Source organism: Saccopteryx bilineata, chromosome 2 (assembly GCF_036850765.1).
Source record: "Saccopteryx bilineata isolate mSacBil1 chromosome 2, mSacBil1_pri_phased_curated, whole genome shotgun sequence".
NCBI classification, from domain to species: Eukaryota; Metazoa; Chordata; class Mammalia; order Chiroptera; family Emballonuridae; genus Saccopteryx; species Saccopteryx bilineata.
Window position 1 is genome coordinate 177,801,393 of NC_089491.1, and position 24,877 is coordinate 177,826,269.

General features: G+C 37.9%; 1 non-coding gene across 1 annotated transcript; it reads left to right on the forward strand.

The window, feature by feature from the left end:
* The first annotated feature begins 19,618 nt into the window (after positions 1–19,618).
* Positions 19,619–19,742, forward strand: LOC136327491 (small nucleolar RNA SNORA28). The gene has a single exon (XR_010729694.1). It is a non-coding gene; the product is annotated as a small nucleolar RNA SNORA28 (small nucleolar RNA).
* The last annotated feature ends 5,135 nt before the right edge of the window (positions 19,743–24,877 follow it).

A 24,877-nucleotide genomic window follows, 5' to 3' on the forward strand; every position in this document is an offset into this window, starting at 1 on the left:
GCTGAAGCTCTCTTTCTTTTTGTTAGATGCAAAAGAAATATCCTTTCAGAGGTGAGGTTACTTTTATTTTCTTTGAAATTCAGGAAATTTACTTATATAATGACTTCATGGAAAAATAGCACATCTACAATTAACATAAATGACAAAACATTTTTAGTGCTTTCTAAGTATTGTAGTTAAATAAAACTATACTGTAATAGGGTGTCTAAGCTTAAGAGTCAGTGGAGGACATATCTTGCTTAGAATATAAATCCTTTCTTTTGTTATATTATAAGAAAACTTGGCAATTTCAACATGTTGAACTGCTTATAAAGTTCAAGCATCACCTCTTGTAGAGAGATTTTTGAAGACTTCTCATCTAATTTTGAAATTTAAAGTTATTTTTAGATTTATAACTTGCAAAAACTGGGAGCAATTTTAGAGCTCATTTGGGGTACCTCATCATGTTTTAGAGCAGGAGTCCTCAAACTTTTTACACAGGGGGCCAGTTCACTGTCCTTCAGACCGTTGGAGGGCCAGACTATAAAAAAAACTATGAACAAATCCCTATACACACTGCACATATCTTATTTTAAAGTAAAAAAACAAAATGGGAACAAATACAATATTTAAAATAAAGAGCAAGTAAATTTAAATCAACAAACTGACCAGTATATCAATGGGAACTATGCTCCTCTCACTGACCACCAATGAAAGAGGTGCCCTTTCCGGAAGTGCAGCGGGGGCTGGATAAATGGCCTCAGGGGGCCTCATATGGCCCACGGGCCATAGTTTGGGGACCCCTGTTTTAGAGGAAGGACTGAAGTGCGGAGAGGTGAAGTAATTTGCTCAGGGTCATCCAGCTTGCCAACGGCTGGGCCAGTGAGGCTATGGTTCTGACAAGACAGAACTGAGGGACAGATGAGGCAGCATGCATCAGGTACAGAGGTCCAAGAGAATGTGCTGTCTTCAAGGACCTGCAAGGGCACTCTAAGTTCCAGGAGGGCTAGGATCATGTCTTCCTATTTACTGTCATATCTCCAGTGCTTACTACAGCACCTGGCCCAGAGAAGACACGTGTGCCATTTATGAGCTGTTTAACATGGCTTGGATAAGATTTGTGTTGGGAATGACAGGAGATGAGACTGAAGATGCTGGCTGGGACTGATCAATCATATGCCCTTTGTACACCATGTTAAAAAAGGTTTGAATTTTGTGTTGGCATATGATAGCCCTGAGGAATTTTAATACAATACAATCAAATGACCATTTCAGAAAGATCATTTGGCAGCAGCATAAAGATGAACAGCTAGAGGCTGATGAGGCTGGAGCAGAGATACCACATAGAGAGCTATTGGGGGAAGGAAGGAGCAATGATAGAATCTGAACTAAGGCAGTGGATACAGCACATGGAGTTTAACAGAGTTGCATTTGGAAGATGCTGAGTAGTTAGAATTGGTCCGTAACTCACAATTGAGGGGGATGATGAGAGAGGAGAGAGGGCTGGCTCCCATGTTTCCTGGTTTGGGTAAAGTGGTTGATGGTGTTTAACTTGTTAAGATAAGGAAGGCAGACTTGCTGCGGTAAGATGAGAAGATTAAATCTGGAGATGATGGAGATAGGTCTAGAGTTCAGGGGGCAAATGCCAGCCTCTCAGGGATGAGATAGCAGAGTAAAAGTTGACAAATTTAAATGCTTTTAATAAGCATTTTGCTTGCACAATATAGACCTCTGTGTGTTTCTGGCTTTAATAAGAAACTCACTCAGTTTGCTGCTTCTTTGAAGCAATTATTAAAATGAAAAGTGCTTCAATTGGCTTCAAAACTTAAAACATGACGTCAGTCTCTCTGTACTCTTTGCCCACATTTGTTTATAGGAGAAGTTCAGTGAGTGGGAAGGTGAGCAAAAGGCAGACCGAACAGAGGGCAGCACCTTTTATTGCACAGGGTGCTGAACAGAACTGCAGTGTGGCTGGGAGGCAGTTAGCAACCACCTATTGCTGCTAGGTTCTGGTCTTGGTCTCCTTCCTTCTCCACTTCCAGGATTCTCCCCAAAGTGGCTAAGTCAAGTGTTTCTTCCAACTTTGTATAATACTTACTCTGGAAGGAGTTCTGGAAAATACAATTTTCTCTGTCTCACTACATTTCTGCCCTTTTAAAGCTGTTTACTTATTTGACCAAATTTGTATATTTTTACTTTTGTCTATTTTAGCAAATTTTAAGCCTTTTGTGGGGAGGAAGGGCAACTTAATCATCCTTTTTGGACCCCAGCTGCCAGTTCAGGTCTTAGTTCAAGGGTAAGTAAATGAATTGGAATGAAAGATTTTTATAGATTTAATTTATAACTTTTTAGTAAAATAAAGAAGTTTCTATAAGAATTATTTTAGGAACTTTTTCAAAAGAAGCAAGTGTCTTCCTCTTTCTCATTTGGCTTATTCAGAAATCTTTCTTATATTAAAAAGAGTGTTTGGAATATAACATATTTGCTAGAAAAACAAGTTTTTGAACTAAACTTATAGTCTATTTTTTTCTGTCATCTTTAATTTGGTACCATCTTTGATTTTACATACATGACTTTTATTTTTTTATTTTTTTAAATTTTTATTTTATTTTATTTTATTTATTCATTTTAGAGAGGAGAGAGAAAGGAAGAGAGAGAGACAGAGAGGGAGAAAGAGAGGAGAGAGAGACAGAGAGAGAAGGTGAGGAGGAGCTGGAAGCATCAACTCCCATATGTGCCTTGACCAGGCAAGCCCAGGGTTTCGAACCGGCGACCTCAGCATTTCCAGGTCGACGCTTTATCCACTGTGCCACCACAAGTCAGGCCCATACATGGCTTTTAAAGTGAAGAATGATTGCATTTCAGGCAGATTGAATTTATACAAAAGTGTCTAGGTCACTGATGAGGGTGGCAAGGGTGACTATCAGAGCATGCATTATGCAACAAATAACTAAAATAAATAATCTGATCTCTGAGTTAGCTAGTTAGAAAAGTCTGGGGTGTATGGAGATTAATGCTGGGTATATAACATTCTTAATGAAGCTGTAGGTAACAACAGAGATAGGATTTTAATGGGATTTCTAAGACATGACAATGGGTAAACAAAGCACCTTCTCTGAGTGATTTTGTGTTCTTCCTATGAGCCAAAAATTAATTGGATTTTTTACCCTTTGGGTAAAAAAAAAAAGATAGAAAACCTCTAACTCATATTCTCTTTCACTGTTAGTTCTTTCATTTATACAGATTTTAGTTTTTTGATGAAAAGTAAATATTTAAAAAAGTAATTTGTAAATTATTGTATATTCTTTAAAAAATCCAATAATACTTAAGTAAGGATATAGAGTAAATACAGAAAGTCCTGTTAAATACACCCTCCTTCCAAACCCCCTTCTCAGGAGAGACTGCTGTGAAGGAGTTTGATATGTATTTTCAAACCCCTTTCTGTTTATTCACACACATTTATATACACCCAAACAAACATACATTTCTTATTTTTAAACATAATTATATGTATTACTTTGCAATTTGCTATTCTTATTTATTTTTCTTTTTAAAAACTATTTATTTTTTATTGAATTTATTGGGTGACATTGTTTAACAAAATTGTAAAGGCTTCAGGTGTACCATTCTATAATACTTCATCTGTATATTGCATTGTGTGTTTTATTTATTTATTTAAATTTATTGTGTTTACATAGGTTCAAGTGTCCCTCCAAATACATCCCCCTCACTCCCATGTTCCCCTCTGCACCCTTCTAGTACCCCTTTCCCCAATGCCCTTCCCCCTTCCCTCCAGGATTTGCTTTTCTGATCTCTATAATGATGTGTTATGTATATATAATTTTACCAATCTCTTTCCCTTCTCTGATCCCATCCTCTCCTCCCCTTTCCCTCTATGTTCCCTCTGGTCCCTTTGATCCTGCCTCTGTCTCTCTTCTGTTCCTCAGTTCACATTGTTCATTGGATTCCTCAAATGAGTGAGGTCATATAATATTTTTCTTTCTCTGCCTGGCTTATTTCACTTAAAATAATAGTTTCCAGGTCCACCATGTTGTCACAAAAGGTAAGATTTCCTTATTTTTCATGCCCCCATAGTATTCCACTGTGTACATGTACCACTGCTTTTTAATCTTCTTGTCCACTGATGGGCATTTGGGCTGTTTCCAGATCTTGGCTATTGTATACAATGCTGCCATAAACATGGGGGTGCATTTCTTTTTTTGAATCAGTGATGTGGTGTTCTTGAATTATATTCCTAAGGGTGGGATGGCTGGGTCAAAAGGCAGTTTCATTTTTAAATTTCTTGAGCAATCTCCATACTGTTTTCCACAGTGGCTGCATCAGTCTGAATTCCCACCAGCAGTGCAGGAGGGTTCCCTTTTCTCCACATCCTCGCCAGCACTTGTTGTGTGTTGTTTTGTTAATGAGAGTCATTCTGACTGATGTGAGGTGATATCTCATTGTGGTTTTAATTTGCATTTCTCTAATGACTAGTGATGTTGAACATTTTTTTAATCTGCCTATTGTTTTTTTTTAAATTTTTTATTTATTTATTTTTATTTATTTATTTTAGAGAGGAGAGGGAGAGACAGACAGAGAGAGAGAGAGAGACAAAGAGAGAGACAGAGAGAGAGAAGGGGGGGAGGAGCTGGAAGCATCAACTCCCATATGTGCCTTGACCAGGCAAGCCCAGGGTTTCGAACCGGCGATCTCAGCATTTCCAGGTCGACTCTTTATCCATTGCGCCACCACAGGTCAGGCCTCCACTCTTATTTTTAATTTTATTTATTTGAGTCCTCTCTCCTTTTTTCTTGGTGAGTCTGGTTAAAAGTTCATTGATCTTGTTTACCTTTTTAAATAACCAGCTCTTGGTTTTATTGATCCTCTGTATTGGCATTTCAGCCTCTATGTCATTTATTTTCACTCTGTTATTTATTATTTTCTTTCTTCTACTTTCACTGTGCTTTACATGCTGTTCTTTTACTAGTTCTTTTAGATGTAGAGTTAAATTGTTTATTTGAGCTTTTTCTTGCTTCTTAAGGTATGCCAGTAATGCTATGAACTTCCCTCTCAAGACTGCTCTTGCTCTGTCCCATAGATTTTGAGTTGTTATATGTTCATTTCTATTTCTTTTTTGATTTCATTGTTAACCCATTTGTTATTTAATAACATGCTATTTAGTTTCCAAATGTTTGAGTGTTTTTCAGTTTTTGTATTGTAGTTGATTTCTAGTTTTATGCCACTGTGATCCGAGAAGATGTTTGATATGATTTCAATCCTCTTAAATTTATTGAGACTTGTTTTGTGTCCTAACATGTGGTCTATCCTAGAGAATGTACCATGAACACTTGAAAATAATGTATATTCTGCTGCCTTAGGGTGAAAGGTTCTGAAGATATCTATTAAATCCAGTTCTATTGTGTGTTTTAAGTGTGCTGTTTCTTTTTAAATTTTCTTTCTTGACATTCTATCCAGTGATGTTAGTGGGGTGTTGAAATCCTCTACTACTAAAGTAGTGCTGTTGATCTTGCCCTTTATGTCCATCAAAATCTGCTTTATATATTTGCGTGGTCTTATATTAGGTGCATAGATATTTATAATGATTATATCTTCCTGGTGGATTGCTTTTTTTTATCATTATGTAGTGACCTTTATTATGCCTTACTATAGGGTTTGTTTTACAGTCTATTTTGTCAGATATAAGTATTGCTACCTGTAAAGTCAGTATCCACAGCCACCATCAGAGCTGCCTGGCCCATGCATGTTCACATTGGATTCGGACAGTTGGTAAAGAAACAAAGAGCCAAGAACTGGTGGGCCATTAGCTTTAATCTTAGTTTGCACCCAGCAGGCAACTAAAAACACACACTGGGCTTCAAAACCCACTCATTCAGTGCTCACAAAGCTACTGACTTATCTGAGTTTCCTAGAATCAAAGCTTTTTAGCTTACCAGCCTTATTCACCTCTGTTTTCTATCTCCTTCTCTCTGCATAAACTCTGCACAAACTGGCTTCTCCTTTAGCACTCAGTCATCTTGGCTGCCTCTCCTCTCCTCCAAGTGGCCTTACTCTGTTCTCCTTTCTGCTCTCTGCCCTACTCCAAGAATGCAATCATTCTTCTCCCAAAACAACTTGATCTCTCTTCCTTTTAAAACCTTTTGGTGCAAAAGCCCTCCCCGAACACACATTAATATAATCACATCCATCCCAAGCAAGAAGGGCAACCAATACCATCACCTGGGTGACAAGCTTCCACGTGGGCAGTGCCATCTTTAACAAAGTGAGCATAATATATTTTATCTGCCCAACAATTCACCCCTATGCTCACTTTACTACCCACAATCTACACCACCGTCATCCCCGTGCAAGGAAATTAGGCACATTAAACAAATTACAAATACATGACAAATCATACAATTTCAACAATTACAAAGGTACATTTCACCAGTCTCTGAGCACTTTGCCAAAAGCACAAAATGTCCTCGGCCTTCTTTCTAGGTATGGGAAAAGCTTCCCAGGGCAGGAGAAGGGCCTCCATCAAAGCCACCCTCCACCCCCATCAGGGTATTTTACATTGTCCAAAATCTGGAAGTCCATCCAGGAAAGGAGCCAGTGCTCACTTTGGTCATAGTCCAGGAAATCAGTCCATGCACTGGGACCTCAGCCACCCCCCTCATCCCTGCCATCCTGGCAACTCTTAGAACTGTCCCAAAGATGAGCACTTGGCAATGGCAGTCAGCATTTTCATCTCTGCTCTGGGGAGCATGATGGCATCCACCTCTATGTCCCCAAATCGCAGACCTAACAGGGTTGTAGTAAATACTCCTTGCTGCTATGTTCTCACCTTCTGGAGACTTCAGATCACAACTCCAGACCGATTCTCCTCATCCTCCAAAGAGAAACTGAAAACATCAGCTCCTGCTGCTGGGCTCGAGCTCCAAGCCACCGCTGTCTTCTGCTCAGCAGACCTTGCAGCTCCAGCTTCGGTTTCAGCCCTGGCCTCCTGCTACTACTGGCTCTCCACAACATCCAGGGCAAGCTGCAACTCATGAACCTGTGATTCCTTCTTGAGCGGCTGCTCCATTTCCAAGCAAATCTCGCAGACCTGGTCAGCCTCCTCCGGTGCTTGCTTCAGCTCCAGGGTTGGCATCTCTTTCTCCCACATTTGCTCCAGCTTCTTCCACTGCTTAGTTTGCAGGTCCTAGGCAGCCTCTTCCACAGAGCTCTCAGTTTCCTCATGCATGGCTGTAAAAGTCAGCCAGCCTATGGACCCCAAAAGGACAGACATGGGGAACCATAACAGCAGCCAGTCCTCTACTCCACTGCTCAAAAGTGGTGGTGGCTCCATACTCATTTGTATGGGATCTTGCCACAGACTTTGCCAAATGTGAAGCCAGTAGCCAAGGCCACCATCAGAGCCACCTGATCCATGCAGGTTCGCATTTGATTCAGATAGTCGGTAATGAAACAACAAAGCCAAGAACTGGTGTGCCATTAGCTTTAACCCTAGCTTGCACCTAGTGGGCAAGTAAAAACACACACTGGGCTCCAAAACCCACTCATTCAGTGCTCACATAGCTACTGACTTATCTGAGTTTCCTAGAATCAAAGGTTTTTTAGCTCACCAGCCTTATTCACCTCTGTTTCCCATCTCCTTTTCTCTGCACAAACTGGCTTCTCCTTTAGCACTCCACCATCTTGGCTGCCTCTCCTCTCCTCCATGTGGCCTTACTCTGCTCTCCTCCCTGTTCTCTGCCCTCCTCCTAAAACGCAATTACTCTTCTCCTGAAACAACATGACCTCCTTCATTTTAAAACCTTTTGGCACAAAAGCCCTCCCCCAACACACATTAATTTATATAATCACCTCCATCCCAAGCAAGAAGGGCATCCAATACCACCACCTGGGTGACAGGCTTCCATGTGGGCAGCACCATCTTTAACAAAGTGAGCATAATATGTTTTATCTGCCCAACACTACACAAGCTTTTTTTTTTTCATTTTCATTTGCCTGAAATATTTTTTTTTATTCCTTTACTTTCAGTCTATGTGTATCTTTTGTTTTGAGGTTGGTTTCTTGTAGACAGCATACGTACTGGTCTTGTTTTCTTATCCAAACAGGTACCCTATGTCTTTTGATTGGAGCATTTAATCTATTTACATTTAAAGTTATTATTGATATGTAGTTGTTTATTGCCATTTTATTCTTTAAATCTACATTCCTCTTTTTCTAGATTCCCCCCCCCCTCTTTGTTCTGTTTACAACAGGCCCCTTAATATTTCTTGCAGCATTGGTTTAATTGTAATAAATTTCTTGAGTCTTTTTTTGTCTGTGAGGCTTTTTATTTCTCTTTCAATTTTAAACAATAACCTTGCTGGATAATAAAGTCTCAGTTGTAGGCTCTTGTTCTGCATTACTTTGAATATTCTTGCCATTCCATTCTGGCCTCAAGTGTTTCTGTTTTGAAGTTGGATGTCATTCTTATGGGGACTTCTTTGTAGGTTATTGACTGCTTTTCTCTTGCAGCTTTTAGAATTCTTTCTTTATCTCTAAACTTTGGTATTTTAATTATGATATGTCTTGGTGTAGGTCTCTTTGGGTTCCTCTTTAATGGGATTCTTTGTGCTTCTTGAACTTGTGTGACTTTTTCCTGAATCAATTTAGGGAAGTTTTTAGCTATAATTTCTTCAAATAGATTCTTTATATCTTGTTCTTTTTTTCTCTTCAGGAACCCCTAAGATGCGGATCCTGTTTCTCTTTATGCTGTCACAGAGCTCTCTTAGAGTTTCCTCAGACTTTATGAGCCTCCTTTTTTTTTTCTTTTGCTGCTCTGCTTTAGTGCTTTCATTTATGTTGTCTTCTAAAACACTGATTCAATCCTCTGCTTCATCCAGCCTGCTTTTAATTTCTTCTAGTGAGGTCTTTATTTCTGATATTGTTTTTGTCATTTCTGACTGGTTCTTTTTATAATTTTAATGTCCTTTTTGATGTTTATTATCTCTTTATTTAGGTGCTCATTATGTTTATCTATTATTGCTCTAATATTTTTGAGCAATAATTATTTTAAACTCTGCATCCAGTAATTTGGTTATTTCCATCTCATTCAGTTATTTTTCTGGGGATTTCTTTTGTTGATTCATTTGTATTGCATTTCTCTGTCTTCCCATTTTGTCTGTGTATAGACTCCTCCTTTGGATGTGGTGTTTATATATATAGCTAGCTGAGTCTAGGGTTGGTATATTGTCAGCCTCCAATTTTCAGTTGTGTTGTTTCTAAGTATTCTTGGGTTGGAATCAGCTGTTGTTTGTAATCCACTGTGGGCTACTTATGTGCTATCACTGTTCTTTTTGCTATTTTTGTCAGCTTTTTCTATGTCTTAGCTTGGTCAGGTGTGAGGAGCTTTCTCTTAAGCTTCCACTCTAGCAAGGGTTTTTAGGTCCTGAAGTGATGCTCTCTGTATTTGACCACTGGATGTGCCTGCCCTGGACCTTGCTGGCTGGAGACTGGCACAAATCAGTGAGGGTCACTGCCTATGACTGGCTCTTCTCAACCTTTTTGGAGCTACAGGTGATCCAGATCTTGTGACTGCCTCTGATGGGCCCAGGTGCCATTATAAATATTAGTTGCACTCCTAGGCTAGTTTTTATCTACTTTTGGGCTGGGGAAAGTTTCTTTAAAAGTTCAAGTTCTCCTGAGATTCGCTTTTTGATGCCTCTTATTGCTGGCTACTTGTTAGGCTCAGTACTGTAATTTAGTGATTAGGTATGGTATTTGATGTGGCTTGGCCCTTATCCTCAGGTGTTATTTTATCCAGACTTTTTATTTATTTGTTTTACTTAATTTTATTTTTTTCTTTTTTTTTCAGCACTTAGAAGGGAAGGGTGTGGTTACAGGGTTGCAGAGGATGTGGCCTCTGTACTTCTGATCTGCGGTCTGTCTGCTGGCCTGCCGCTGCTGCTGTTGCCACCTCGGGTGTCTGGCTTTGCACACTGCCAGTGCCAGCCCTCCTATCTGGCCACTGCAAGTTCTGCCACCCCAGGTAGGCCCACACACATTTGTTTAAATCGCCTCCACCATAGCCTGGGCCTCTGCTTCTGCCAAGGGTGGGCTTGTACATGAGCTCAGACCTCTTCAGTGACCTCTGCCTCCATGGGTGGTCCCATGCTTGCCCTCTCCAACTGCCTCAGGCATTACCTGGGCCTCCACCACTGCCACGCGTAAGCTTGCACTGCAGGCAGGACTGCACATGAGCTTAGACCTCTGCAGTGGCCAACGCCTCTGCCTTTGTGGATGGGCCTATGCATGCTCGCTTGAACTGCCCTGGCCCCCACAGCCACACCCCATTCCTGCTGGTCCTCCTGCTCTCAGAAGAATGGGGGAGCAGTGTAGCTCAGACTTCAGCACTCACTATCTGTGTCCCTAATGTGCTGCCTGCCTCTAAGCACCTCTTTGTTCTGACTGCTGTAGGAGAGCCTCCAGTGGGTGGGGTAATTTCTTCCCTTTGCTGGTGTTGCTGTTCCCAGGAAAAATGTTCACTTTAGATTTGGAGAGTGACTCAACCCAGGTGTTAGGGTGCCATCCCTCAGAGTGTCTCCCTCTGTGTCTCTGAGACTACACTCTCCCCTGGCAACTCTAATCCTCTCTGCACTCCCCACTCCCAGAACCCCAGGTAAGTAGCTGTGATCGAGTCTCTTCTTGCGGTCCCTTAAAGTTGGAGCTTGGGTCCTAAAATTCTGTCTCCTTCTCTCGAACAATATCTAGGTTCCTTTCTCAGCCAAATATAGTCAGTATGCCACTTCCAGGCTCCAGGTCTCTAGGCTGGGACTCCAGTTCTGGAGTTGAGGACCCACAACTCATGGGGCAACCTTTTATTCTGTGAGAGTCTCTCTGGGCTGCCACTGGTGCCTGGGAGCAGGGCAGCCCTTTTCTCATCTCTGCCTTTTCTACCAGTCTCTGTGTGGCATTTTTGGTTTTCCTTGACTATGGAATCCTTTTAGTTTAGTCCAAACTTGGTCTTTCAGGATGACTATTCTCAAAATTAAGTTGTAATTCACTTTTGTTCTGGGAAGTGGGAGTTGGAACTTTCACCTACTCCATGGCCATCTTGTCTCTCCCCTGCTATTCCTTTTTAATGATAGGTCTTTGAGGTTTTTTCATGTCACTACATATAAAGATACCTTATTTTATTTGACCTTTGCCCCATCATATATATGGTAGCCACCACAGTTATACATGTTTTATCAGCAACTCCTGATTTTGTCAAGGTAGAGGGCAATAATTTTTGATTTCAGGGAAGGTAGGCCCTTTTTTCAGCCAGTGAAAATTCTCTTTATAGAGGTTTACTTCACATATTCCCCAATAGCTAGAGTGAATATGTGACACAATTCTGGTCTATGAAATGTAGGGAAAAGTTTCTAGGAAGGCTTCTGAGAAATATCTTTATTCTTTAATAAAAAGGCAAAAGAGTTGCAAGGACTTCACCTTGGCTACTCTTTTCATACCCCCAACTTTCTGTGTTTGAAGACAATTACTGATTTCTGGAGCTTGCAATCATCTTGAGATCATAAGGTCCCAGGCATAAGGATGGTGAATCTGCATGGAAAGTGTATTAGTCAATTCTATTTGGCAACCTAAAAATCTTGGTGCATTACAACAATAAACATTTATTTTCCTGCTCACAGACACATGGTTTATCTGTGGCTCTGCTGGCTTACTTGGGATTGATTGGACTTGGCTCTAAACTGTGAGTTTAAGTTCAAGTCTACTCTTTGTATTTTCTCATTCTTCTGTGCCAGTGCCTTCCTAAACTATTTCTTCTTTTGATGGATCACAGTAGAGCAAGAGATTGAGTAGAAACATAATATACCTCTTAAGACCTTGGCTTAGATCTAGCACTCGCAGTTACTTCCACCTCCATTCAACTGGCTAATGTATGTTGCAAACCAAGTTCAACATCAACCTATTCTAGCACATTGCAAGGTTATACTACAGAGGAAGAAAGTGAAAGGCTAAGGATAATAATCTAGCTTACACACAAGGCTGAAGGAGCAAAGGATAACAAACCCTGGGTCCTTAATTACAACTTGGGTTAGCTGACCCAACAATGTTTTATCCAGACTTCTGTAATGTGATAAAAATGAGCCCTTATTTATTTAAGACACAATTTTTGCTTGCGGTTTAAAACATTTTAAAGTGATAAAATGTAGTTGTGTTCTAATTTAACTATATTGATGGACATTTAAGTTGTTTCTAATATTTCATTATTACAAATAATGTGACAATAACCATTTTATATACAAGTGTATTTGTATTTTTTTGTATTTTTATCAGATACATTTCTAGATATGGAAATGTGGGGTGGAAGCATATCTACATTTATAATAAAATGATTTAGAAAATTAAATTTAATAGGGTAACATTGATAAATAAGGGTACATAGTTTCAGATAAACATTTCTATAGCATTTGAACTGTTGATTATGTGGTATACCCATTACCCAAGTCAAATCATTTTTGGTCACTTTATATTTGTTCCTCTTTATATCAATCCCCCCACTACCTCCCCTCAACTCCCTCCACTCTGTCCCCTTCTCCCTGGTAACCACTTCACTTTTATCTATGTCCATGATTCTCAGTTTATATCCCATCTATGTGTGATATCATACAGATTTTAGGTTTTTCTGATTTACTTATTTCACTCAGTATAATGTTCTCAAGATCCATCCATGTTGTCATAAATGTCACTATGTCATCATTTCTTATGGCTGAGTAGTATTCCATTGTATATATGTACTACATCTAGATCCAATCCCCTATTGAGGAACACTTTGATAGTTTCCATGACTTGGCCACTGCAAATGATATTGTAGTGAACGTGGTGGTGCATGTGTCAATGTACCAATGTTTTCTAGTTTTTGGGGTAGATATCAGTAGAGGAAATGCTGGGTCATATGGTAGTTCTATTCCTAATTTTTTGAGTAACCACCATACTTTCTTCCATAGTGGTTGTGCTATTTTGCATTCCCCTCAGCAGTGAATGAGGTTTCCTTTTTCTTCACAGCCTCTCCAACACTTGCTATTACCTGTCTTGTTGAGAATAGTTAATCTAACAAATATGAGGTGATATCTTATTTTAGTTCTGATTTGCATTTCTCAAATAACTAGTGGAGATGGACATTTTTTCTATATATGTTGCCCATTTGTATGTCCTCTGGGAAAAATGTCTCTTCAGGTCCTCTCCTATTTTTTATTTAGATTGTTGGCTTGTTTGTTGCTGAGCTTTGTGAATGCTTTATATATTTTGGATATTAACCCCTTATTGGTGCTGCTGTTTGCAAATATCATCTCCCATTTAGTTGGCTGCCTATTTGTTTGTTTGTCAGTTTCTTTTGCTGGGCAGAAGCTTTGTAGTTTGATATAGTCCCATTCATTTACACCTTTACTTCTCTTGCTTTTGAAGTCAAAATCATAAATTGTTCTCTATGGTCAAGGTCCATGAGTTTAGTACCTATGTTTTCTTCTATGTAATTTATTGTTTCAGATCTTATATTTAGGTTTTTGATTCATTTTGAATTAATTTTTGTGCAGGAGAGCCAACTGTAGCCAAATTTTATTCTTTTGCATGTAGCTTTCCAATTTTCCCAACACCATTTATTGAAGAGGCTTTTTTTCTCTATTGTGTGATTTTGGCTCATTTGTTGAAGATGATTTGTCCATATATGTGTGGTTTTATTTCTGGGCTCTTGATTCTGTTCTATTGGTCTCTATGTCTATGTCTGTTTTGTTTTTTTTCCTCAATACCATGCTGTTTTGATTAGTGTGGCTCTTTAGTATAATTTGAAGTCAGGTAGTGTGATATCTCTGTCTTTATTCTTTTTCCTCAGTATTGCTTTGGCTATTTGTTTTATTTTATGGTTCCATACAAACCTGATACTTTTTTTTATAATTAAAAAAAATGATATTGGAATTTTGATGGAAATTGCATTAAATTTGTTTATTGCTTTGGGTAATATAGCCATTTAACTATGTTGATTCTTTCAATCCATGAACATGGAATATTTCCCCATTTCACTGTGTCTTCTTCAATTTATTTCAATAATGTTTTACAGTTTTCAGTTTATATATTCTTCCCATTTTTTTTGTTTAGTTTATTCCTAAGTATTTAATTTTTTTTGCTGCAATTGTAAAAGAAATTGATTTTTGGTTCATTTTCTAAAGTTTCATTGTTGGCATAGAGAAAAGCAATAGACTTTTGTATACTGATTTTGTATCATGTGACTTTACTCTATTGGTTTATTGTTTCTAATAGTTTTTTGGTGGAGTCTTTGAGGTTTTCTATATACAGGATCCTGTCATCAGCAGAAAGGGACACATTTAATTCAACTTTTTGAATATGGATGCTTTTTATTTTTTTCTTTTGCCTGGTCACTCTGGGTAAAAATTTTAGCACTATGTTGAAAAAGAGTGGAGGAGAGTAAGCAAACTTGTCTTGTTCCCAATTTTAGAAAAAAAAAGTTTTTATTTTTTTACCATTTAGTATGATATTAGCTGATTGTTTCTCACATATGACCCTTATTGTGTTGAGGTACTTTCCTTCTATTTTGATTTTATTGAGTGCTTTAAATGTAAATGGATGTTGTATCTTATCAGATGCCTTTTCTGAATGTATTGAATCATACAATTTTTGTTGTTTGTTTTGTTGATGTTGTGTATTACATTGATCAATTTTCACATGTTGAACCATCCTTGTGCTCCTGAGATAAATTCTATTTGATTGTAAAGTATTTTTTTTAATGTATGTTGTATTCAATTTGTAAGTATTTTGTTCAGGATTTTACATCTGTATTCATTAGAGATATTGGTCTGTACTTTTCTGTTTTTATATTGTCTGGTTTTGGTATGAAGGTTATGTTGGCCTCATAAAATATGTTGGGGAATATTGCTTCTTCTTTTATATTTGGAAGACTTTGAGAAGAATAGGTACCAAATCTTTTTTAAATGTTGGGTAGAATTCACTAATGTAGTCATCTGGTTTTGGACTTTTGTTTTTTATTGGGTTTTTGAGAGCTGTTTCTATTTCCTCCCTGATTATAGATCTATTTAGGTTTCCCATTTCTTTGTTACTCAGTCTAAGAAAATTTTATAGTTCTAGGGATTTATCCATGTCCTCTAGGTTGTTTAATTTGGTGGCATATAATTTTTTATAATATTCTACTATAATCCTTTGTATATCTATAACGTCTGTGGTAGTTTCTTCTCTTTCAAATTGGATTTTGTTTATATAAGTCCTTCCTTATTTTTTCTTAATCAGTCTAGCCAAGGGTTTGTGAATATTTTGATCTTTTTAAAGAACCAGTTCTTTCTTGTATTAATTTTTTCTATAGTTATTTAGTTCTTTATTTCATTAAGTTCTACTCTAACTTTTACTATTTTATTTCTTCTGCTGAATTTGGGTGTCCTTTGTTCTTCTTTTTTTAGTTCTTCAAGTTGTGATGTAGTTTACTTGTGATCTCTTCTGTTTTTTTAAAATTGATTTTAATTTATTGTGTTTACATAGATACTAGTATTGCCATAAATGCACTCCCTCTCCCCCATGTTCCCCTCCACATCCCCTTACTCCCCTTAACTTTACATCCTTCCCCTTTCCCTCCAGAATTTTCTTTTCTGTTCTTTAAAATGCTGTATTATGTGCATATAATTTTACCAATCTCTTTCCCTTTTCTAATTCTACCCTATCATCCCCTTTTCCTCTGTTCACTTTCCCTTGGGACCCTTTGATTGTGCTTCTGTCTCTATTCCATTCCTCAGTTCACATTGTTCATTGGATTCCTCAAATGAGTGAGGTCATATGATATTTTTTTTCTATGCCTGGCTTATTTCACTTAACATAATAGTTTCCAGGTCCACCTATGTTGTCACAAAAGGTAAGATTTCCTTCTTTTTCATGGCCCCATAGTATTCCACTGTGTACATGTACCACTGTTTTTTAATCCACTCATCCACTGAGGGGCACTTGGGCTGTTTCCAGATCTTGGCTATTGTAAGCAATGCAACCATAAACATGGGGTGCATTTCTTTTTTGAATCAGTGATGTAGTATTCTTGGATTATATTTCTCTGAGTGAGATGGCTGGGTCAAAAGGCACTTCCATTTTTTAATTTTTTTAGGAATCTCTATATTGTTTTTCATAGTGGCTGCATCAGTCTGAATTCCCACCAGCAATGCAGGGGGTTCTGTTTTCTCCACAGCCTCATCAGCACTTATGTGTTGTATTGTTGATGAGCGCCATTTTGACTGGTGTGAGGTGATATCTCATTGTGGTTTTAATTTGCATTTCTCTAATAACTAGTGATGTTGAACATTTTTTCATCTGCCTATTGGCCGTCTGTTTGTCCTCTTTGGAGAAGTGTCTATTTATTTCTTTTGACCATTTATTGATTGGATTGTTTATCTTCCTGGTGTTGAGTTTTACAAGTTCTTTATAAATTTTGGTTATTAACCCCTTATTAGTTGTATTGGCAAATATGTTCTCCCATTGTGTGGTTTGTCTTTTTATTTTGTTATTATTGTCTTTAGCTGTGCAAAAGCTTTTCAGTTTGTATAGTCCTATTTGTTTATCCTGTCCTTCATTTCACTTGCTTGTGGAGATAAATTAGCAAATATATTGCTGCAAGACATGTCAAAGAGCTTACTGCCTATGTTTTCTTCTATGATGCTTATGCTTTCCCAACTTACATTTAAGTCTTTTACCCATTTCAAGTTTATTTTTGTGAATGGTGTATGTTGGTGGTCTAGTTTCATTTTTTGCAGTTAGCTGTTCAATTTTATCAATACCATTTGTTGAAGAGGCTGTCTTTACTCCATTATATTTCCTTACCTCCTTTCTCAAATATCAATTGTCCATAAATGTGTGGGGTTATTTCTGGGTTCTCTGTTCTGTTTCATTGATCTATATGCCTGCTATTATGCTAGTACCAAGCTGTTTTGAGTTCAATGACCTTGTAGTATAACTTGATATCAGAATATGTGATACCACTTGCTTTATTCTTTTTCAAGATTGCTGAGGCTATTCATGTTCTTTTTCAGCTCCATATAAATTTTTGGAATATTTGTACTATATCTTTGAAGTATGTCATTGGTGTTTTAATAGAAATTGCATTGAATTTATAAATTGCTTTGGGTAATATAGACATTTTAATGATGTTTATTCTTCCTATCCCTGAACACGATATATGCTTCCACTTGTTTGTAACTTCCTTGATTTCTTTTATCATTGTTTTATAATTTTCCAAGTATAATTCTTTAACTTTCTTGGTTAAATTTACTCCTAGGTACTTTATTTTTTTTTCTTTCAGTAGTGAAGGAAATTGTTTCCTTAATTTCTCTTTCAGACAGTTTACTGTTGGTGTATAAAAATGCCTCTGATTTCTGAATATTAATTTTATATCCTGCCATTTTGCTGAATTCATTTATCAGGTCCAGTAGTTTTTTGACTGAGACTTTAGGGTTTTCTATGTACAGTATCAAATCATCAGCAAATAATGATAGTTTTACTTATTTTTTTCTGGTTTGGCTGCCTTTTATTTTTTCTTTTTGTCTAATTGCTGTGGCTAGGACTTCCAGTACTATGTTAAATAAGAGTGGGGAAAGGAGGCGCCCCTGCCTTGTTTCTGATCTTAAGGAGATCGCTTTTAATTTTTTCCCATTGAGTATGATGTTGGCTGTGGGTTTGTCATAGATGGCCTTTATCATTGTGAGGTATGTTTTCTGTATTTCCACTCTGCCAAGAGTTTTGATAATAAATGGGTGCTGCATTTTGTGAAATCCTTTTTCTGTATCTATTGATATTATTATGTAATTTTTTTTTTTTTTGCATTTTTTTTTCTGAAGCTGGAAACAGGAAGAGACAGTCAGACAGACTCCCGCATGCGCTCGACCGGGATCCACCCGGCACGCCCACCAGGGGGCGACGCTCTGCCCACCAGGGGGCGATGCTCTGCCCATCCTGGGCGTCGCCATGTTGCGACCCTCCTGGGTGTCGCCATGTTGCGACCAGAGCCACTCTAGCGCCTGGGGCAGAGGCCACAGAGCCATCCCCAGCGCCCGGGCCATCCTTGCTCCAATGGAGCCTCAGCTGCGGGAGGGAAAGAGAGAGACAGAGAGGAAGGCGTGGCAGAGGGGTGGAGAAGCAAATGGGCGCTTCTCCTATGTGCCCTGGCCGGGAATCGAACCCGGGTCCTCCGCACGCTAGGCCGACGCTCTACCGCTGAGCCAACCGGCCAGGGCCTTATTATGTAATTTTTATCTTTCATTTGTTTATGTGATGAATCACATTGATTGACTTGCAAATACAGTACCAGCCTTGCCTCCCCAGAATAAATTTCACTTGATTATGATGTAAGATTTTTTTCAGGTATTGCTGGATTTGATTTTCTATATTTTGTTGAGAATTTTAGCATCTAAATTCAGGGATACTGGCCTATAGTTTTTTTCTTTGTATTTATTTTTATGTATAAGCCTTTAATGGTATAAACTTTGCTCTTATTACTGCTTTAGCTGCATTTCAGAAATTTTGATATGTCTTGTCATTTTTATTTGTCTGTATATATCTTTTAATCTTTACTTTTATTTCTTCTTTGACCCAGTCATTTTTTAGAAATATGTACTTTAACTTACATATTTTTGTGGATTTCATTACTTTTTTTTCTACCATTAAATTCTAATTTTGATGCCTTATGATCAGAAAATATGCTTGGTATAATTTCAATCTTCTTGAATTTGATGATGTTAGTTTTGTGGCCCAACATATGGCCAACATATTCTCTATTCTTGAGAGTGTTATCAGGTCCAATAGTTTTTTGTAACCTATGCACACAGGAGAAAAATACAAACTTTGATGTTTTGGGATGAAATATTCTGTAGATATCTACTATGTCCATTTGTTTTAGTGTTTCATTTAAGGCTGATATTTCTTTATTTATTTTCTGTTTGAATAAATAATCTAAAGCCATCAATGGTGTATTGAGGTCTCCAAGTATAATTATTTTTTTTCAGTTTGTACTTTTAGATCAGTTAATAGTTGTTTTATATATTTTGGTGCTCCCTGGTTTGGTGCATATACATTAAGAAGTGTTATGTCTTTTTGATTCAATGTCCCTTTTATCACTATGATATGTCCATTTCTGTCTATATTGCCTTTGTTTTCTTGAAGTTAGCATTATTTTATATAAGTATGACTACCTCTGCTTTTTTTAGGGATATTATTTGCTTGGAGAATCATTTTTCAACCTTTCACTTTGGGTCCACTTTTGTCCTTGCAGCTTAGATATGTCTCTTGAAATCAGTATATGGTTGGGTTTTTCTTTTTGATCCAATCCACTACTCTGCATCTCTTTATTGGTGAGTTCCATTCATTTACATTTAAAATAATTATTGACATTTGAGAATTTTGTATATCCATTTTATTTGTTTCTGGTACCTCTGTGTCTTGTTTGTTACTTCTCTGTGTTTCTGTGAGGTTTTTTTCTTTTGGTATTTTATATTTCTTTCTCCTGTTTCTTCTTTATTTAATTTCTGTATTTCTGTAGTAGCTTTTTCATGGTTGGTTACCATTACATTATTAAGAGAAAAATGTTCATTGCAAGCAACACTCTGTGGCAGATGCAAAACTGTCTGACACAATTTAAGCTTGCTATACTAACAAAGTCTAACCTATTTGGGTACTCTCTCCTCCATGAGACAAACCTTTATATAGACTTAGACAATGAAAAAGAAAAGAAAAATGTTCATAAGTACAATAATCATTTGTCTTATAAGTGTTTCTGCACTCCATCCCCCTTTGCTACTGTAGATCTTTATCCTATTTCTTTTTACGTTATTATTGTCACAGATTACATTGGGGAACAATTTTTTTTCATTTTTCTGTTGCATGAGGTTTTAGAACTGTTTCTATATATTTCTGCATTGCTGATTCCAAATCTGAAATCTGTTTTTCTGGTGTATGCTCTACTTTTTATGCAATTTTAATTTCTTTTTGTTACAGTTTATGGCATCATTGGTTTTTAAATTGGAGTTAAAGGAGCCCTAGCCGGTTGGCTCAGCGGTAGAGCATCGGCCTAGCGTGTGGGGGACCCGGGTTCGATTCCCGGCCAGGGCACATAGGAGAAGCGCCCATTTGTTTCTCCACCCCTCCGCCGCGCTTTCCTCTCTGTCTCTCTCTTCCCCTCCCGCAGCCGAGACTCCATTGGAACAAAGATGGCCCAGGCGCTGGGGATGGCTCTGTGGCCTCTGCCTCAGGCGCTAGAGTGGCTCTGGTGGCAACATGGCGATGCCCAGGATGGGCAGAGCATCGCCTCCTGGTAGGCGTGCTGGGTGGATCCCGGTCGGGCGCATGCGGGAGTCTGACTGTCTCTCCCCGTTTCCAGCTTCAGAAAAATGGAAAAAAAATTAGAGTTAAAGGACAATGACTCTTGGATTGAACATAACCACAAGGCAATTAATGTTTTACAAACATCACTTTTACATAATTGTAGTTGTTTTTCAATGTAAAAAATTATTATCTGATAAAAACACCCTCTTATTTTGTTTTAAGATTGAATCATGGCTTCTTCAACTAGGCGTAAATGTAAGAATAGTCCTGACTCCTTCTGCTATGTGTGTTGAAGTGCTAAACACTTCAACATCAAAGGCACAATATTTCATCATTTTTGACACGTGCATATATTGCCTATTTTAAAGTTCGCCTTGGCGATCAAGACAAGAATTGGGCTCCTCATATTGTGTGTCATAATTGTTAGGAAATGCTTTGTGACTGGACAAAAGGAAAATACAAAGGAATGCCTTTTGGTATTCCCATGGTTTGGCATGAACCTAAGGACCACAGCAGTGATTGTTATTTCTGTCTGATCCATACAAAGGCATCGGCAAGAAAAAACAGCACATGATCGCATATCCTAATATTCCTTCAGCAATACGACCTATCCCACACTCTGAGACACTCCCAGTTCCAGTTTTCACTTGTTTTACTTCTTCTAAGGACAAAGAAAGTGAACATGGTGATCAAGTGTATTTTGATAAGATGCATGAGGAAATGGTTGTAGAATCTGAAGGGTCTTCTTCTGATGCCAAACAGTCATTAACCCCTCAGTAGTTTAGCCAACCCAAATTGAATGACTTAATAAAAATGACATAAAAATTGTCCTTGACTTTCTGAAGTATAAGGAGCATAACTGGATTATTTGTGTGGATCTTAAAATGGTAAATTTCCTGCTAGGACAAACAGAGAGATTTCACAAAGTATCTTTGCTTTCTGTGTTTGTGGGACAGCTGAGCTCAGGAGAAACACTAGGCACAGGAGTAGTTGAAACGTGAAGCTCTAGAAGTAGGGATGCAGAATATTGTGAATAAACCTATAGTTAATCGAGACAGGATTATTTTTCCCCTACTTCACATCAAACTTGGCTTAATGAAGCATTTTGTTCAGGCTTTGAATAGAGAAAGTAAATGCTTTCAACATATTATTTTTGCTTTTCCTGCCTTGTCTTTCAAGAAGATAAAAGCAGGTGTATTCTATGGACCTCAAATTTGAACCCTCATACATGACGAAGAATTTGCCAGGAAGATGAATAAGGAGGAGAAAGCAGCATGGCAGTCTTTTGTGGCAGTTACCAAGAACTTTCTTGGCAACAAAAAGCAGAAAACTATCAACTTCTGGTTCAAAGGACGCTGTTGGCTTTCCATGACATTGGATGTAACATGAGTGTTAAGATTCACTTCCTGAACAGTCATCTTAATAAGTTTTCCAAAAATCTTGGAGCTGTTACTGATGAGCAGACTACTTCTGAGCATCAAATGAGATTGTCCTCAACAAGTACGCAAACGCAAGAGCTACAAATGTGCATTTTTGCCTGAATAGAATTTAAATAAGTTTTGCACAAATTTTATGATTAAAATAAGTGTTTTAATATGGTCTATTTTGAAATTGTAGACAAAATCTGATTCAGTCATATCTTTTAGTGTATTTACTGCATTATATAAATTATTATATTTTCACAAAAATGATGCCCAAGAAGACATTTTACTACATTATGTTAAACTAAATGTTGAAAATTTTACAATAAGGTGAAAACATAAAATCTTGAATTGCAAAAAAACTGTAGCTTGCAGAGAAAAACTAACATCAGATTTGAGATCAACACACTCAAATTAGGTGAGAACAAGTGTTTTTGTGGATGCAACAAAAATTTTGTTCCCCAGTGTTATCCTTGTTTTATTGTGACCATGTTGGAGGTTTTACTTATAGGTTTTGATTTGTTTTATTCTTTGCATCTGATGGAATTACCCCCTTGAGTATTTCCTACAGTGGTTTTTTTTTTGTGATAAATTTCCTAGCTTCTATATGTTTGTAAATGTTTTTATCTTCTTCATATTTGAAAGATAACTTTGATGAATATAGTAGTCTTGGCTGGTAATTTCTCTCTTTCAGTACTTTGAATATTTGAGTCCACTCTCTTTTGGCTTGTAGAGTGTATGTTGAATAGTCTGATGATAACCTAATTATCTTTCCTTTATATGTTTTGTTCTTTTCCCTAGCTGTATTGAGGATTCTTTTTATGTCATTGATTTTTGACAATTTTATTATGATGTGTCTTGGAGTATTCTGTTTGGGTTGTGGTAAGTTGGTGTTCTGTTTCCTGCTTTGATTTGAGGCTCTAGTCTAAGTCTTTCCATAGGCTTGTAAATTTGTCATCAGTTATTTGTTTGAATAGATTCTCCATTATCTTTTCCTTCTCTTCTTGTTCTGATGTATCCACTTTCTTATATTGCTCTATTTGATGAAGTTTGACAATTCTTGTAGAGCTCTCTCATTTTTTTTTAAATTTGTGAGTCTCTCTTCTATTCTCTCTGTAGCATTGCTAGTTGCCTATCTTTGATGTCACTGATTCTTTTTTTTAATCTGGATTGTTCTATTAGCTAAACTTGCTACTTTAGTTTTCAATTTATGTGTTGAGTTTTTTTTCTGTTTTTAAAATTTTAATCTTTTTGGTGAGGTATTAATTTTGTTCACTAATTTGTTCTAAGCTCATCACATTGCCTATTGGTGTTTTCTCACATTTTGTTGAGTATTTTCAAAACTTTAATTTTGAATTTTTTTTTATTTAACTCCAAAGTTTTTATCTAATCAAAAATTTTTTCTGGTGATGTTCTTTTTTTCTGAACTACACCTCTGTTTTGTGTAGCTATGGTATTCAGTTTATTTTTAGATGGCATCTGAGAATGGTATTAAGAATCATAGCACGGCCCTGACCAGTTGGCTCAGCGGTAGAGTGTCGGCCTGGCGTGTGGGGGACCCAGGTTCGATTCCCGGCCAGGGCACATAGGAGAAGTGCCCATTTGCTTCTCCACCCCCCCTCCTTCCTCTCTGTCTCTCTCTTCCCCTCGCACAGCCGGGGCTCCATTGGAGCAGAGATGGCCCAGGCACTGGGGATGGCTCCTTGGCCTCTGCCCCAGGTGCTAGAGTGGCTCTGGTCGCGGCAGAGTGACTCCCCGGAGGGGCAGAGCATCGCCTCCTGGTGGGCAGAGCGTCGCCCCTGTTGGGCATGCCGGGTGGATCCCGGTCGGGCGCATGCAGGAGTCTGTCTGACTGTCTCTCCCCGTTTCCAGCTTCAGAAAAAAAAATCATAGCAGAAAATCAGCTAAATAAATGAAAAATTAAAAATACATTAAAAATATAAAAGTTCAAAAATTTATGGCTGTAAAGAAGAAAAATCACAGAAAAAAGATAGAAAACCAAAAGAAAATTAAGTAAAAAAATCCAAGGAAATAAGAATAAAATATGTAAAAATTTAAAAATGTAAAATTCAAAAGAGAAAAAGAGAATAAAAGAATAAGAAGAAAAATAATAGAAAAAGAATGAAGAAGAAAATTTTGGTTTTTAGAGGTTTTTTCCAGTAGGTGTTTTTGTATTACAAGTTTTAGCTGTGTATAGTTTCTGGGCTGTCCTGTGTGGAGATGTTGATGTAAAGATGTAGGCGGGGCTGTGGTCGCATTGGTAGGTGTGGCATGTTATGAGGGTTTTAATGCTTCAGCTTTACAACTTTGGCTTATAATTTTGGCTTGCCTGCTATACAGCTCTAGCAATGGCCATCTCAGGCTTCCAAGTGCATCTCCTCTCATCTCAACAGAGCAGGGGCCAGATATGGAGCATCTCAGTTTTTCAGGGGAGAGAGTGACTATGAAGAGCTGTCTTAGGGTTTCTCTCTGCCACTTTCTGTACCACGCAGTGATGGAGGTGGGATCTGGAAGATTGCGGGGCCACACTTTAGTTTTCTTTGTCTCTGCCAAGTGCAGGCTGCAGGCAAGCCATGGAAACACTTGCCATATCCCCCGCTCTGGCTGCATTGGTTTATCTCTCCCTCTGCCCCTCTACCTCATTATTTCTCCCACCAGAAGGAGACTTAGTCATTCTGGGTTTCCCTCTCTGTATCATCTCATCATACAAAATTAAGACAGCCTGAGACTCTCTTCTCTCTGTAGTCTGGCAGAAAAAAAATTCAATACAGGTTTGTCTCTTCACAAGAGATGACCTCAAATGCATTTTATATTCTGCACTCCTCCTCTCAGCCCATCCCTCCTTTAGACCCTTTGGTGCATGGATCTATAAAGCACACCTGTGAGCCCAGCTGGGGTTCCTTTGCTGCATTATAGTTGTTAAATTTGTTGAAATTTTAAGTGGAGAGATCAGAAGTATATCTCATGCTGCTATTACTCTGACATCACTTCCAGCATATTTAAACTTAAAACTTTGATTGATTATATTGTTACTCGTTACAGGACTTTGTCAGTTCATTTTTTATATCCTTACTAATCATGAGAGCATCACATTTTAAAAAATAATTCCA